This window comes from Pinus tabuliformis, chromosome Q (assembly GCF_031772625.1).
Source record: "Pinus tabuliformis cultivar Carrire ecotype Pingquan chromosome Q, CPIR1, whole genome shotgun sequence".
Taxonomy (NCBI): Eukaryota; Viridiplantae; Streptophyta; class Pinopsida; order Pinales; family Pinaceae; genus Pinus; species Pinus tabuliformis.
In genome coordinates, this window is record NC_142296.1 from 1,180,411,252 (window position 1) to 1,180,424,438 (window position 13,187).

Sequence of the window (13,187 nt, forward strand, 5' to 3'; positions counted from 1 at the left end):
CTCTAAATTTGAATAACAACTATAAGGAAAAAATGAAGTTAAATAAGGGGTCCTTCTCCTTACAATTTTTTTTGTTTCAAAATTAAGCCAACATGGAAAAAATCATAATAAAGTATAATACTTACGAAAAACAAAATAGAAGATGAGAGATTCCCTGATTTAGATTATTTGCAACTTGATCAACATCATATGTAAGGCATCACCCCACATTTACCCACTTTTACAAGCTCTCTAGGGTAAACATGAGATAAGTGTTACTATGATATGACCTGACCTCCAAGTTCCAGTTATGGAAGTGGGGAAACTAACCAAAAGAAAAATTCCATCCCTCGGGGACTACAAATCACTCGGGAGCCTCACAACCACGCCAGATGATCAATCCCTAAGCTGGAACTCATTTTCACTGTTATGAAACTAGCTCAAGAAAAGATAGATCAACGCCTTAGAATTCAGCCTCTTTGAGGGGGAAACCTCCTTTACATTACATAAATGAACAATTCTTCGATGATTCAAATGACAAAACCTCCTTTCTATATATAGGAGTCTAAGGAGTCACAATATAACCCAGCCGACCTAACAATAATAATATAAAGCCACAAAAATAACAATAGAGGGATTCTATGGGGCACAGTAATAACAATATGGGGATAATAGGGGCACAACAATATTAATAAGGGATGCAACTACAATAGTAATGGGGTAATTACTAGTATTATAAGGACCCAACATGCCCCTCTCCTTCAAAAAAAGTGTTGTCCTCAACACTTGAGTAGTTCTGGATGCTTCTGTATAAAATTCTCATCCTCCCATGTGGAATCTTCAGCGGATAAATTCTTCCACTTGATAAGATACTCTGAAATTGATCGATTTCGTAGCTGTCGAGTTCTTGTTTCCATGACTGCTTCTGGTTCCAATATAATTTTTCCTTCCTCGTCAAGTTCTGGCAATATTGTTTGAACTGGGAGCTTGTCGCCTATAACCTTCTTTAAACATGAAACATGGAAAATTGGGTGCAATCGAGAAGCTGCAGGAAGCTCCAATTTGTATGCCATAGTACCAATCTTTTGCAACACCTTGTACGGACCATAATACTTTGGTGATAATTTATTATCCTTCTTAGCTTTCTTGAGGGACATTTGCTTATATGGTTGTAGCCGTAGGAATACCCAATCACCTACATCAAAACTTCTTTCACTGCAATGTTGATCTACCTATTGTTTCATTCTATTATGTGCCAACACGAGGTTATCCTTTAAGAGTTGGAGGACTTGTTGTTGATGTTCGATGTGATGTTCCATTGCTTGAACCTTAGGATTTTCTCTTAAATATGATGTGATGGATGGTGGCTGATATCCATAAAGTGCCATAAATGGGGTCATTTTTGTTGTTGTATGGAAGGAAGTGTTATACCACCATTCAGCCAGAGGCAACCATTTGACCCATTGTGTTTGCTTATCAGATACAAAGCAACGAAGATATCCTTCCAAACATTTGTTTACTATCTCAGTTTTCCCATCAGATTGAGGATGATAAGATGAACTATGAACTAACTGAGTACCAAGACAAGAAAATAATTCTGTCCAAAAATGTCCAGTGAAAATGGGATCTCTGTCACTTACAATAATCTTTGGGTTTCCATGTAGCTTTTGAATTGTTTCCATAAATGCAGTAGAAACCATACTGGCTTTAAATGGATGTGATAATGCACAAAAGTGTGCATACTTGGTAAGTCTGTCAACTACCACCATGATAACACTCTTTCCCTTAGACTTGGGTAAACCTGTGATAAAATCCATTTGAAACCTCCTCTCAACATTGGCTTGGAATGGATAAAGGTTGTAATAGACCCGGTGTCTTAATTGTTTCAATTTTATTTTGTTGGCAAACCAAACATTCTGCCACAAATTTTTGAATATCCGATTTAAGGCCATCCCAAAAAAATTCCTTCTTAACCCTGTGGTAAGTTTTTAAAAATCCTGAGTGCCCTCCTAAGGGAGAAGTGTGCAATTCCATAAGAATCTTTTGTTTTAGTTGGGAATTCTTATAGAGGTATAAGCGATCTTTGTACCATAAAGAATCATTTTTCCAGCTAAATGTATCAGACGTACTGGAATCTTGTTGTAACTTTTGAATAAGTGCCCATACTTCTTTGTCATTCTTCCATTCCTCCCTTGCTTCGTTTATCCAATCTGGTTGGATAATAGAAATGATGCACAACAATGCTTCCACATCCTCATCCTTTCTTGAGAGTGCATCTGCCACCACATTTTGCTTCCCTTTTTTGTAGAAGATTTCAAAGTCATAACCCAACATCTTTGTGACCCACTTTTGTTGCTCTTCAGAGGATAATCTTTGTTCTAAAAAGTATTTAAGGCTGTCATGATCTGTTTTTACCTTGAAGTGTCTTCCCATTAGGTAGGGTCGCCATTTCTTAAGTGCATGGAGTATTGCCAACATTTCCTTCTCATAAATAGCTTTATGTAAAAACTTTCCCTTGATTGGACGACTTTCAAAAGCAATGGGTGTTTCATCTTGCATTAAAACAGCACCAATTCCATTTCCTAAAGCATCGCATTCCATAATAAAGGTTTTTGTGAAGTCCGGTGTAGCTAAGACCGGTGCTGGGCACATTGCCTCTTTAAGATGTTCGAAGGCCTTTGTTGCTTCTGGAGTCCATGAAAATGCATCTTTCTTCAATAATGTTGTTAGAGGTGTTGCTATTCTCCCATAATTCTTAACAAACTTGCGATAATACCTTGTCAACCCGAGAAATCCTCGCAGATGCTTTATGGATGTGGGGATTTTCCATTCCTTAATGGCTTTAATTTTTCTAGGGTCTACCTTAACTCCTTCATGAGATACAATATGACCCAGATATTCCACCTCTTGTACTCCAAAGAAACATTTGGATCTTTTTGCATATAATTGTTTCTCCTCCAATAGTTGTAGCACCATGTCAACATGTTCAACATGATCCTTCTAAGACTTTTTGTAGATTAGTATATCATCAAAAAATACTAACACAAATTTTCTAAGGAATGGTTTGAAAATGGAATTCATCAAACCTTGAAATGTTGAAGGTGCATTGGTAAGGCCAAAAGGCATGACCAAAAATTCATAATGACCCTCATGAGTTCTAAATGTTGTTTTTGGAATGTCTTCAGTCTTTATTCTGATTTGATGATATCCTGAACGAAGATCCAACTTGGTGAAGTAAATTGATCCATGCAATTCATCCAGTAATTCATCAATGACGGGAATGGGAAACTTATCTTTAATAGTGAGCTTGTTGAGCTCCCTATAATCCGGACACATGCGCCATGATCCATCCTTCTTGTGCACTAATACTACTGGAGCAGAGAACGAACTTTGACTCGGTTGAATTATACCAGCCTCTAGCATTTCTGCAACCACACATTCAATTTCACTCTTTTGGGCATAGGGATATCTGTACGGCCTGATGTTTGGAGGAACACTTCCTGGAATCAAATGAATAGCATGATCATGATCACGAATAGGTGGGAGACCTTTGGGAGTCTCAAATACCTTGGAATTATTGTCCAAGGCTTTTTGGAGATCTGGAGAAATAGATGATTGCAATGTGGAAACATCTAGCGAACATAATTGTGCAATTACACCCCTTTGTTCCTTTATTAGAAGCTTTGTCATACCATTAGAGCTAATTATCTTTCCCGGTTTCCCTGCAATACCCCTTAATTCAACTTCCTTTCCTTCCACGGAAAATTTCATGAAAAGTTCTTGAAAATTGAAAGCTATTGTACCCAAGGATTGTAGCCATTGTACTCCTAGTACAACATCAGCACCTCCCATTGGAATGGAAAGCATTGGGCTAGTCAATACATATTCTCCCATCAATAGCTTGATAGTATGGCACTTTCCAAAGCAATTGTTGTTCCTCCATTTGCAACCATCACTTGACACTCTGGTGCTGGGTATAAGAAGCAATTCAATTCTTTTTCTACCTTACAATGAATAAAATTGTGGGTACTTCCTGAGTCAATCAACACTAGTACCTTTTTCTTCTTGATTTGTCCTTCTATCTTGATGGTTTGAGGAGTGGTAATTCCCACCAATGCATTACAAGATATGGTCGGATTCATTTCTTTTTTATCTATGCTTTGTTCCTGGAGTATATCCTCTTCTTTTGACCTTTCTTGCTCCTTTTCTTCTTCCTCTTCACAATCTATGTAGAATAATTTCTTCTCAGCACACTTATGACCTTTAGTGTATTTGCTATCACAATCGTAACAAAGCCCTTTTGCTCTTTTTTCTTCCAATTGTTGTGGTGTCAACCTGATAGGTTGTGGAAGACTAGGAGAAACCACACTTCCATCTTTATAGTTGAGAGTGGTATGCTTCTTGGTTGCCATAATTTTGCTTTCCATTTTTCTTGCTAAACTGAATGCCTTCTCTAATGAATCAGGTTCCCAAAGGCGAACATCATGTTGGATATTATCCTTTAAAGACCCTATGAACACATCAATCCTATGCTCTTTTGGAATATATTTTACCCTTATGTTCAATTTTTGGAACTCCTCAATGTGCTCCATTAATGAACCCTTTTGTTTGAGACTTATCAATTGGCTAAAAAAAGTGTTTCTTTTTGTATCCTCATAATGTGCTATCAATTCTTCCGTAAAAATTGCCCAAGTGATAAATTGTTTACGAGAGCAAAGCCATTGATACCATACAAACTGATTTGGTTCCAAATATAAAGTTTCCATATGTACCTTTTGTGTGTTTTGCACATTATTGAGATCGAAAAATTGCTCCATTTGTAATATCCATGTTGTGGGATCCTTGCCACCAAACTTCCTCATATCGATTTTTGGAATATGGTGAGTTTTCGATCCCACATTAGAGTCTAAGAAATCATGATTAACATTTCTTTTGTTCGCATCATGAGTTTCCTTTACTACCTTTTCACCATTGGTAAGTATTTCTTGTAGAAAATTTGTCAAATTTTGTCTTCAAATCTGCCATGCCTGTCTTCAAATTTGTGTTCAAATCTATCTTCAAGTTGTCCATCTTAGCTTCCATGCCATTCATTTTAGCTTCTATGCCATTCATCTTAGCTTCCACGCCATTTATCTTATCTTCTGTTAGCTTTTGTGACAGTGACATTTGTTGCACTTGTTCTTGTAATTTTGATATATCATGTAGCATTTCTTCCTCTTCTTCATGAGTCATGCTAGAGCTTTCAGGTTCCGTACTAGGTGTTTGCATTTTCTTTCCTCGAGGCATCAGTTACCGATAATAATGCTCTACTATGCCCTTTGAATTCCTTCAAAATAAATTTTCAAACCAAGCTTAAGCAAAAGTTTAAGAAAATCTACACACCTTTTTTTACTTTGTAGGAGCTAGATATTGCCTCTGATGTATCTCTGTACTTTCCGATTATTACACAGTAATTTGTCACCGTTTGTCACCTTCCCTGTTACCCCTCTCCCTCACATTGGAGGACTCATTCCGGGACTTGTGAGAAGTGACATAACCTAAAACCACTTGCATTATGTTCCTCTAAGTGTGAGCTTCATATGCCCAGAAGAAATCTCCTGCAGCATACCCATAAAAATAGCCCTTTTTGCATTAGCGTGGGTCCACAGTGTACTGCTCGCGCCAATGGGGAAAATCCTCTAAAGGGGGCACGCCAGTTGGCGCTCTGTCTCAGATTCGCACTCGCGCCAACCCAGTTGGGTAAAGTTTTTAACAAACAAACTTCCGAAGGTTCTCCTTAACCCATTCACCAATTGAATCCATGTTGAGTTAGGATGGTTTGGCTTCGAGTCTCCATAGAAGGGAAGTGGTTTGCCACCTTTCATGGAAACTTCTAAGTGATAAAGCCAATCCCATGGAAATTGTGATTGATCTTATCTCCTTCCCCTCTATCTATAAAAGCTTGTCTCTATGCCTTGGGCAAGCTAGTGCTTGTGATAGTAAGAATTCCAAGAGTTCAAGAGATTGAAGTTGAAAGAGCCTTCTTTGCACCCATAAGGCCAAATCTAAGTGAGGAGATTCTTGTCACCAAGGAGAGAGAGAGGCTTTTTTCCCACCCCAACAAGCTTTGCAAGACTTGTGTAGCTAATCACCCAGCCAAAGGAGGATTTGACGTCAGAACTATGGTTGTATTCTTCTTTGTTGATTATTAATAATAGATGACTATCATTATGGTTCCACTCTCATTGTCCTTTGTAATGACTGATGTTGAGTTATATCTTTTCTGACTGATATATAATTGCATCTATTGGATTTTATGCTTGTATTTGTGTTGTTCTTTACATATGCAGGTGTCCATTCACGGAGATCGTGGGGATCGTGACCGGCCGAAGCAAAGGAACAAGGGCGACATCTCTTCTACGAATATTAGCGTTGGAATCCAAGTAGTTTCTCATCATCCACCTTTAATTTGCAATTAGGAACTTGCGTGGTAGCATTGTTTGATTGTTGCTAGACCTGTCCTGGGCTAGTAGTGATCGCCTCAGTTTGCAGACGGTATTTACCTCTCCAACAATTTGGTGGCCATACTGGGGAGTTAGCTTGTTGTTTGATTTGTAAACTTTAGACGGAGCCTGAAGTATGGCCAGATAGCCTTCGAAACACTATTGCTTTGCATTAGTGAAGTAGATCAACGCCACTTCAGTCAATCTCCGGTTTGTTTTACGAACTGAACAACTTGGAGTTGTCTTGTCTCTTTGGTTCTCTTGTTTGATTGATTAGATAGCTTTCTGGGTTGGATTTTTTTTGCTGTCTCTTGCTTCCTGGCCTGTCTGGATACTGTTAACCAAGCCTTGGACCGCTTGTTTTTATTTTTGACCTAGCAAACTTGATTAGTGCGTTATTTTCCCTGACAGTCGTGCCAGTTGGCGCATGTTGCTCAAAGACAACCCGCGCCAATCCCTTTAAAGCGCGAGTTACAGCCTAACAGTCACGCCAGGCCTGTCAAATTTTCCACTTTGCTTGTTTTCAAGCCCTCTGAGCTTGGATTTGTATTTTGTCACACCTTTTTCAATTACTGGAGTGTATTTGAGCTTTGTTTGACTGGTTTTCGACCTTCATCCTTCGGGTGTTCGCCTATTTCCATCGATTTCACATTCCAGCCCTAGGGCATCTAGTGGCTTTGTGCATCGAGCCTTCCGTAGGAGTCTTGGGTTCTTTGATCGTCCAGTCGACTTTGTGATTACTCTTTTGCACTTGCTCAGTGGTTGTCAAAGCTTTTTGTTGTTATTCGATCGATTTGCTTCTTTTCCGCTTGGATTTCGCTTGGCTTTGTTTGGGCTTAGATCACATAGCTCATAGAGGTCTTTGTGTTTTTTTTGGGTTTGAAAGACTGCCTTGGTGCTTTGAGGACTTGTTTGTGTTCTCATTGAGTGAAGTTTGTCTCTTTTACTCGGTGTTATTATCTCTCAAAATTTGTTTAGTGCACTTTTCCATTGAAAAGAAAATGAACAATCTCTTTTGCGTTGAATTAGCTAATGGAAATTAGAGCTTTTCATTGATTAGTGACTTTAAAGAAAAGTTTCGTTTATTCCCATTAGCAGCATTAGATTGGTTGTTGATTGTTTTATGGTCATTTTGTTTGATTGAAAATTCTCAACTCTCTCGTAGTTAGTGTTCATTGAACGAAATGATACTTTTTGGCATATAGCTTGCATTTAGGGAATTGTGAGAGATTACATACGGTAGGACCTGGAAACCGAAACCTAATCAAAGATCAACTATAAAATGAACTGAATAAACTTAACAACGCATTGGAACTTAATGCAAACATCTAGAGGTCTAGGCTAGAGACGTGTTCCGGCGTCGTTAAACCTAGTCACTGTTGTTTCACATTATGGTTGGGTGATTCCTCCTTTTGTGACTCGATAGTGGTCTAACACGGATTTGTGCTCCCACGTACCGTCGAGTATATGGGGAGACCCCACTAGGTTATCATCCTTGATCCACAGGAAATCGTGTCTGCCGCCTTACAAGCCGTAACGCACTGAACACAGCATTTGGGAAGATTGATTGTCGTACGGAAAGTCCTTGGTTTTCATATGATTGCCAAGGTGTATATGCAGTTTTACGGATTGTCTAGTAAACCCTTTGCCTAGTTTCTCCAGAGTAGTCACTTTTGATCCTTTTCGGACTCCCTAAAAGAAAAGGCTCACTTGAACAGTTTGTCACTTCGGGCTCACAAAACATTCGAAGGCGACTAGAGTCACCTTTTGGTCCTTTTCTCGACTCTTAAAACATGAAAAGGTCAAGTTCAATTCATTTGTCTTAAAATTTATTCGGCTGCGTTCAAATTTACCCGGTTAGATCTTATGTGCGTTAGTTTGAGTAGGGTCCTTTCTCATTAGTTCCCCTAGGATTTTGTTTGAAGTTTGCCATCCTGGCAGATCCATCGATCCTGTCTCCCGTTCCAAGTGACCAAGGGTCTCCTTCTTCTGTTGCTCCTGAGGTACCAGTTGTGAGTGATACTCTCCCTGTTATCCCGAGTATCCAACCGCTCAACTCTCGTGCTCCAGACAACAAGGCTTACGGATATCACTGGAACCCTATTTGGGAGCCTTACGAGGACGATATTCCTTTTACCCCTACTGGTGTTTCAATCCTGATGTCTTCTCTGACATGGAGGACACATCTCCTGGAGTAAGTGAGACACCGGTTTTGTCGAGTATCAAAACTCCTATCCCGGCCACATCCCCGGTACCCTCATGCTATAGGTCTTTGAGGGATAATATGGCTGCTAGGAACCGTCCTTCAACTACCATGTGGGATCACCATATCACTCCCACTACGGGATCTTTTGTTTCACAAGTTCACACTACACCCGTCACTTTAGTTCCAACTGTTCCGACTGTTTGTGTAGCATATTCAACCCCGGTTGTTAGTGCCACTACGACATCTTCGACCGTCACTATCGCCACTGGTCTATCTCACGGCCCAGTCAGTAGTAGCCAACCGACACCTACACCCCGAGTTGTTCATCCTGCACAAAGTGCCCCACCTTCTTCTGGTCCCATTCCAGCAGGGGGGCAAACGATTGCTATTTGCAAGCTGTCCAAGATCCAAACGCGCAAGGCCCGTTCTATTACTATGATTCCACTGGTCAGAACCTTTATCTTTCCAGCCCCTTGCCATCTCAACCTGCTGTTGAGGTTTCGGTACCATTATCCATTGCCTGGGGCCCCACCTCTTATCATGGTGGCCAAGCAATGCCTGCACAGCTTTAGGGACTGCCTAATCAGGGCCAGCCACCTTATGTGTAAAACCCTCAAGGGAAGTAGCATTACGGTCAGCTTCCCCCAGGGCAACCTGGGGGACCACAAGGACAACCCTATCAGGGACAACCTTTGGCCTCTGGTGGTCCATCTTTTACTTATTTTGCTCAACCTTCTGGGCAACCAGGACAACCTTACATCCAACAAGGCCAACTTGGTGTCCAGCAAGGTTATCCTTCTAGGAAACCGAGACAACCTTACATCCAACAAGGTCAACCTGGCGTCCAGCAAGGTTACCCATCTGGGCAATCAGAACAACCTTACATGCAACAAGGTCAACCTTGTGTCCAGCAAGGTTATCCATCTGAACAAACAGGACAACCTTATGTGCAACAAGGTCAACCTGGAATCCAGCAAGGGTACCCTTCTGGGCAGGGTGGTCAGCCTTACGTGCAACAAGGTCAACCCACTGCCCAGCCTATCCAGCCATCTGGACAAGTTGGTCGACCCCAGGGTCAACCAGCCGTCCAGTCCGCCCAACCATCTGTTCCGCAAGGACAACCCTCGGCTGTACAAGGACAACCTAATACCCAGCAAGCTCGTCCTTCTGGGCAAACGGGTCCATCCCAAACTCAACCAGGGCAACCTTCCGGCCAGGTGGCCCAAACTCCATCCTTTCAAGGACATCCTTCTGGGCCTGCTCAACCGGGCACTCAAATGATAGTTGCTTCTCAAGCTCAACCCGGTTTTCAGTCCCAGGCTGGGCCCCAGACTCAAACTGGTCTTCAGATGCAAGGTGGGTTCCAATCCCAACCTTCTTACCAAGCGCAGCCTGGTCCCCAGGCTCAGTATGGAGCTCAGTAGCCGTATGGTTACCAGCAACCCCAGGGGCAAGCTCAAATGACCCCGTATCAAAATTATCAACAAATGCAGGTCACTCCTTATCAGAATTACCAGCAACAGTATGTTGCTCCTGCGAGTCAAGTTGGTAACCAATGGGGTGTTGGGGGGCAGATCCAGAGTCAACCGTCCGCTTATGGCTACAACCCCTATGGACAGAATCCCTACGGACAGAACCCTTATGGGCCAGGACCATCCGGACAAAGTCCATGGGGGCAACCACCACCTGGTTGGAACTCTGGTACTACCTCTTATCCGCGGCCACAAATGTCCTTCAATCCTCAGTTACCCTTCTTAGCAACATTGGAATTGCCAGATGTGTCCAAATTGACTAATGATCCCATTCTTCATAATCCATACTGGCCACCAGTTCCAACCAAGATACCCGGTGATTGTCCCAAATTCGATGGTAAAGCTGGAGAAGATCCTCAAGCCCACATTACGACTTATCACCTTTGGTGTTCGTCAAATTCGTGGCTTGATGACTCCATCCGGCTCCGCCTTTTCCAAAGGACTCTTACTGGCTCGGCTGCTAAGTGGTATATTGAGTTAAATCGCGGATCCTTTCAAGATTTCAACTCGTTGGCAATGGAATTTCTAACTCACTTTCAGTTGCCCATTCGGTATGAGACGGGATCGCATCTCCTCACCTCTCTTAAACAGGACACGGCCACGCACATATCCGATCATATACATGAATGGAGATGGCGTCGTCGTTTGATCAAATTTTGGATTCCTGATCAGCTCCTGACCGATTGGTTTACAACCTCCTTCGTCCCTGCGATCGTGCGAGACATTGCTATGGGAGCTTGTGTAACTGAAGAGCAAGCTATAGCGCGTGCTCAGTACCTTGACTTAGTGTATTCTCAGTCAGGTACCTTATATGATTATTTGCCTGATGCCCCGAGGCCCGGAACATCCAAAGCTCCGCCAAAGCCATCTGTTGACGGTGTTATTGGCTCTATAAATCCGTCTTCCAAGAAATCATCCATGAACCCTGGGAAGCAAAAATCGAATGCTTCAAACGAAAACACTTCTCAGGGTGTATCTAATCCCGGAAATACTTCCAAGGTCAACACCGTCCAGTCCACCATAGCGGATAAAGCTTAGAAAGGAAAGAAGAAGGGGAAAGCGAAGAATAAATCTGAACAGCCTAAGCAGGACTCCCCTAAACCTCCATCCGAGGAAGGAGCCAAAAGTAAGCCTAAGTATCCTTGTCTTATCTGTGACGAGGATCACTATACCAAAGACTGCCCGAGGCGATCTGAGGTTAGTCAATTATTGAAAGGTGCTTCCGCGACTCCTGCTGTGCTCAAAGAACCTTTCCCCTCACAGCAAACTCAAATGGTGGTTGATCCATCACCACCCTCTTCTTCATTTGGCTCTCAAGTATTTATGGCTGGGACAATCCCTGTCCACATCACTACTCGAGAAAAAGAATATCCATCGCATGCCGGGAAAGCGCTGAGGTCCCCTCCAGCGCTCCTCCATCCAGCTCTGGCCCACTCCATATCAAGAGACCTAGTGCTGAGATGCCCATCCGACCCCCTCCAAAAGGTGTACTCCCAAAATCTTCCTACAACCATAATGCTCGTGCTGCCCAGCACTACAGCATCGTTGAGGACTTAGCTCAGGCTCCGTCTGCTATGTCCGCCTTGGAAGTACTCCAGAGCTGCCCCTCCCAGAGGAAGTCCTTGCTATCGGCCATCGATGGCATAGACCCGGCCGACTCGGATCTGATTACTTTTGACCTCGAGGGCCATACGCCGAGACTGCCTCACCAAATTGCCTTCCTCATACAGGTCATTATCAACACTAAAACGATTCATCGAATAGTCATTGATGAAGGTGCTTCAACTTGCATCATGTTTGTTGCCTGTTGGAAGGCTATTGGTTCTATGACGCTGAGCTAGTCTCCTACAACCTTAGAGGCCTTTGACGGAAGAGAGTCTCGTTCTTTTGGTATACTCCAATGCTTTCCCATTTCTTTGGAAGGGAAGACGGTCGAAGTGGAAGTTGAAGTTGTTGATGCTAATCTTACCTACAATCTCCTCCTCGGACGTAGCTAGACATATGCCATGCAAGCCGTGGCTTCATCTCTTTTTCATGGCATTCGGTTCCGTCATCAGGGGAAGATTTTCACCGTGGACCAGCTCTCCTTCTTCGCCTCCTCTTCCGAAGGCAACATACCTTTTGTGGAGCATACATCCAAGTCATGTGAGAATGTGGGAGCCGGACTTTTTAAGGACCCTACCCTAATGGGTGTCTTTCCCCTCCCACCTCCCAATCTCGCCTCTATCAATATGATTTCTGTACACTCTGATCCGTGGGTTCTTCCCCCCGCTAATCAGATAGAATCTTGGGGCGATATGATGCCGTTGAGTCCTGCCGAGCTCAACTACGTCGAAATCATTGCTGCATCGGCTTCTCCTCCTGAACTTGCTCTTTCGAGTAGGGATCTTGACTCGTATGTCCATTCCCCTTGGCTTGGAGATGACGCTACTTCGGATCCTTTAAAGGAAATATTTCCTTCCGATGAAGCCATTATCGAGACCAATACTCTCGAGGAACCTCCTTGGTCTGATCATCACCATCGTTCCTCGTTTCTCCCTGCCCATCAGGATATGCTTACTTGTCTCGAGCGGTTTGCTCCTTGTCTCCCATCTCAACCCCTTCAAACACCTATCCAGATTTATCAAGTGTCCTCTGAAGGCAATATGGGAAACATCACGCAGACCCAACCCATTGACATCTCTGCGAAACCAGGGATTGTCGAGCACATTCACATTGGAGTCACTTGTACTCCGAAGGAAATTCAGCTCTATACTGACCTTTTTCGCGAATTTCGGGATGTCTTCGCTTGGTCCTATGAAGAAATGCCCAGCATTGACCCTAGTATAGTGGTGCATGAGATACCTATGTATCCGGGTGCTAAGCCTGTTCGTCAGCGTCCCCGTGCACCCCCGAAAGGCTACGACCATTAAAGCAGAAGTTGAAAAGCTTCTCAAGGCTAGTTTTATTTACCCCATTCCACTCACGGACTGGGTTTCCAATATCGTC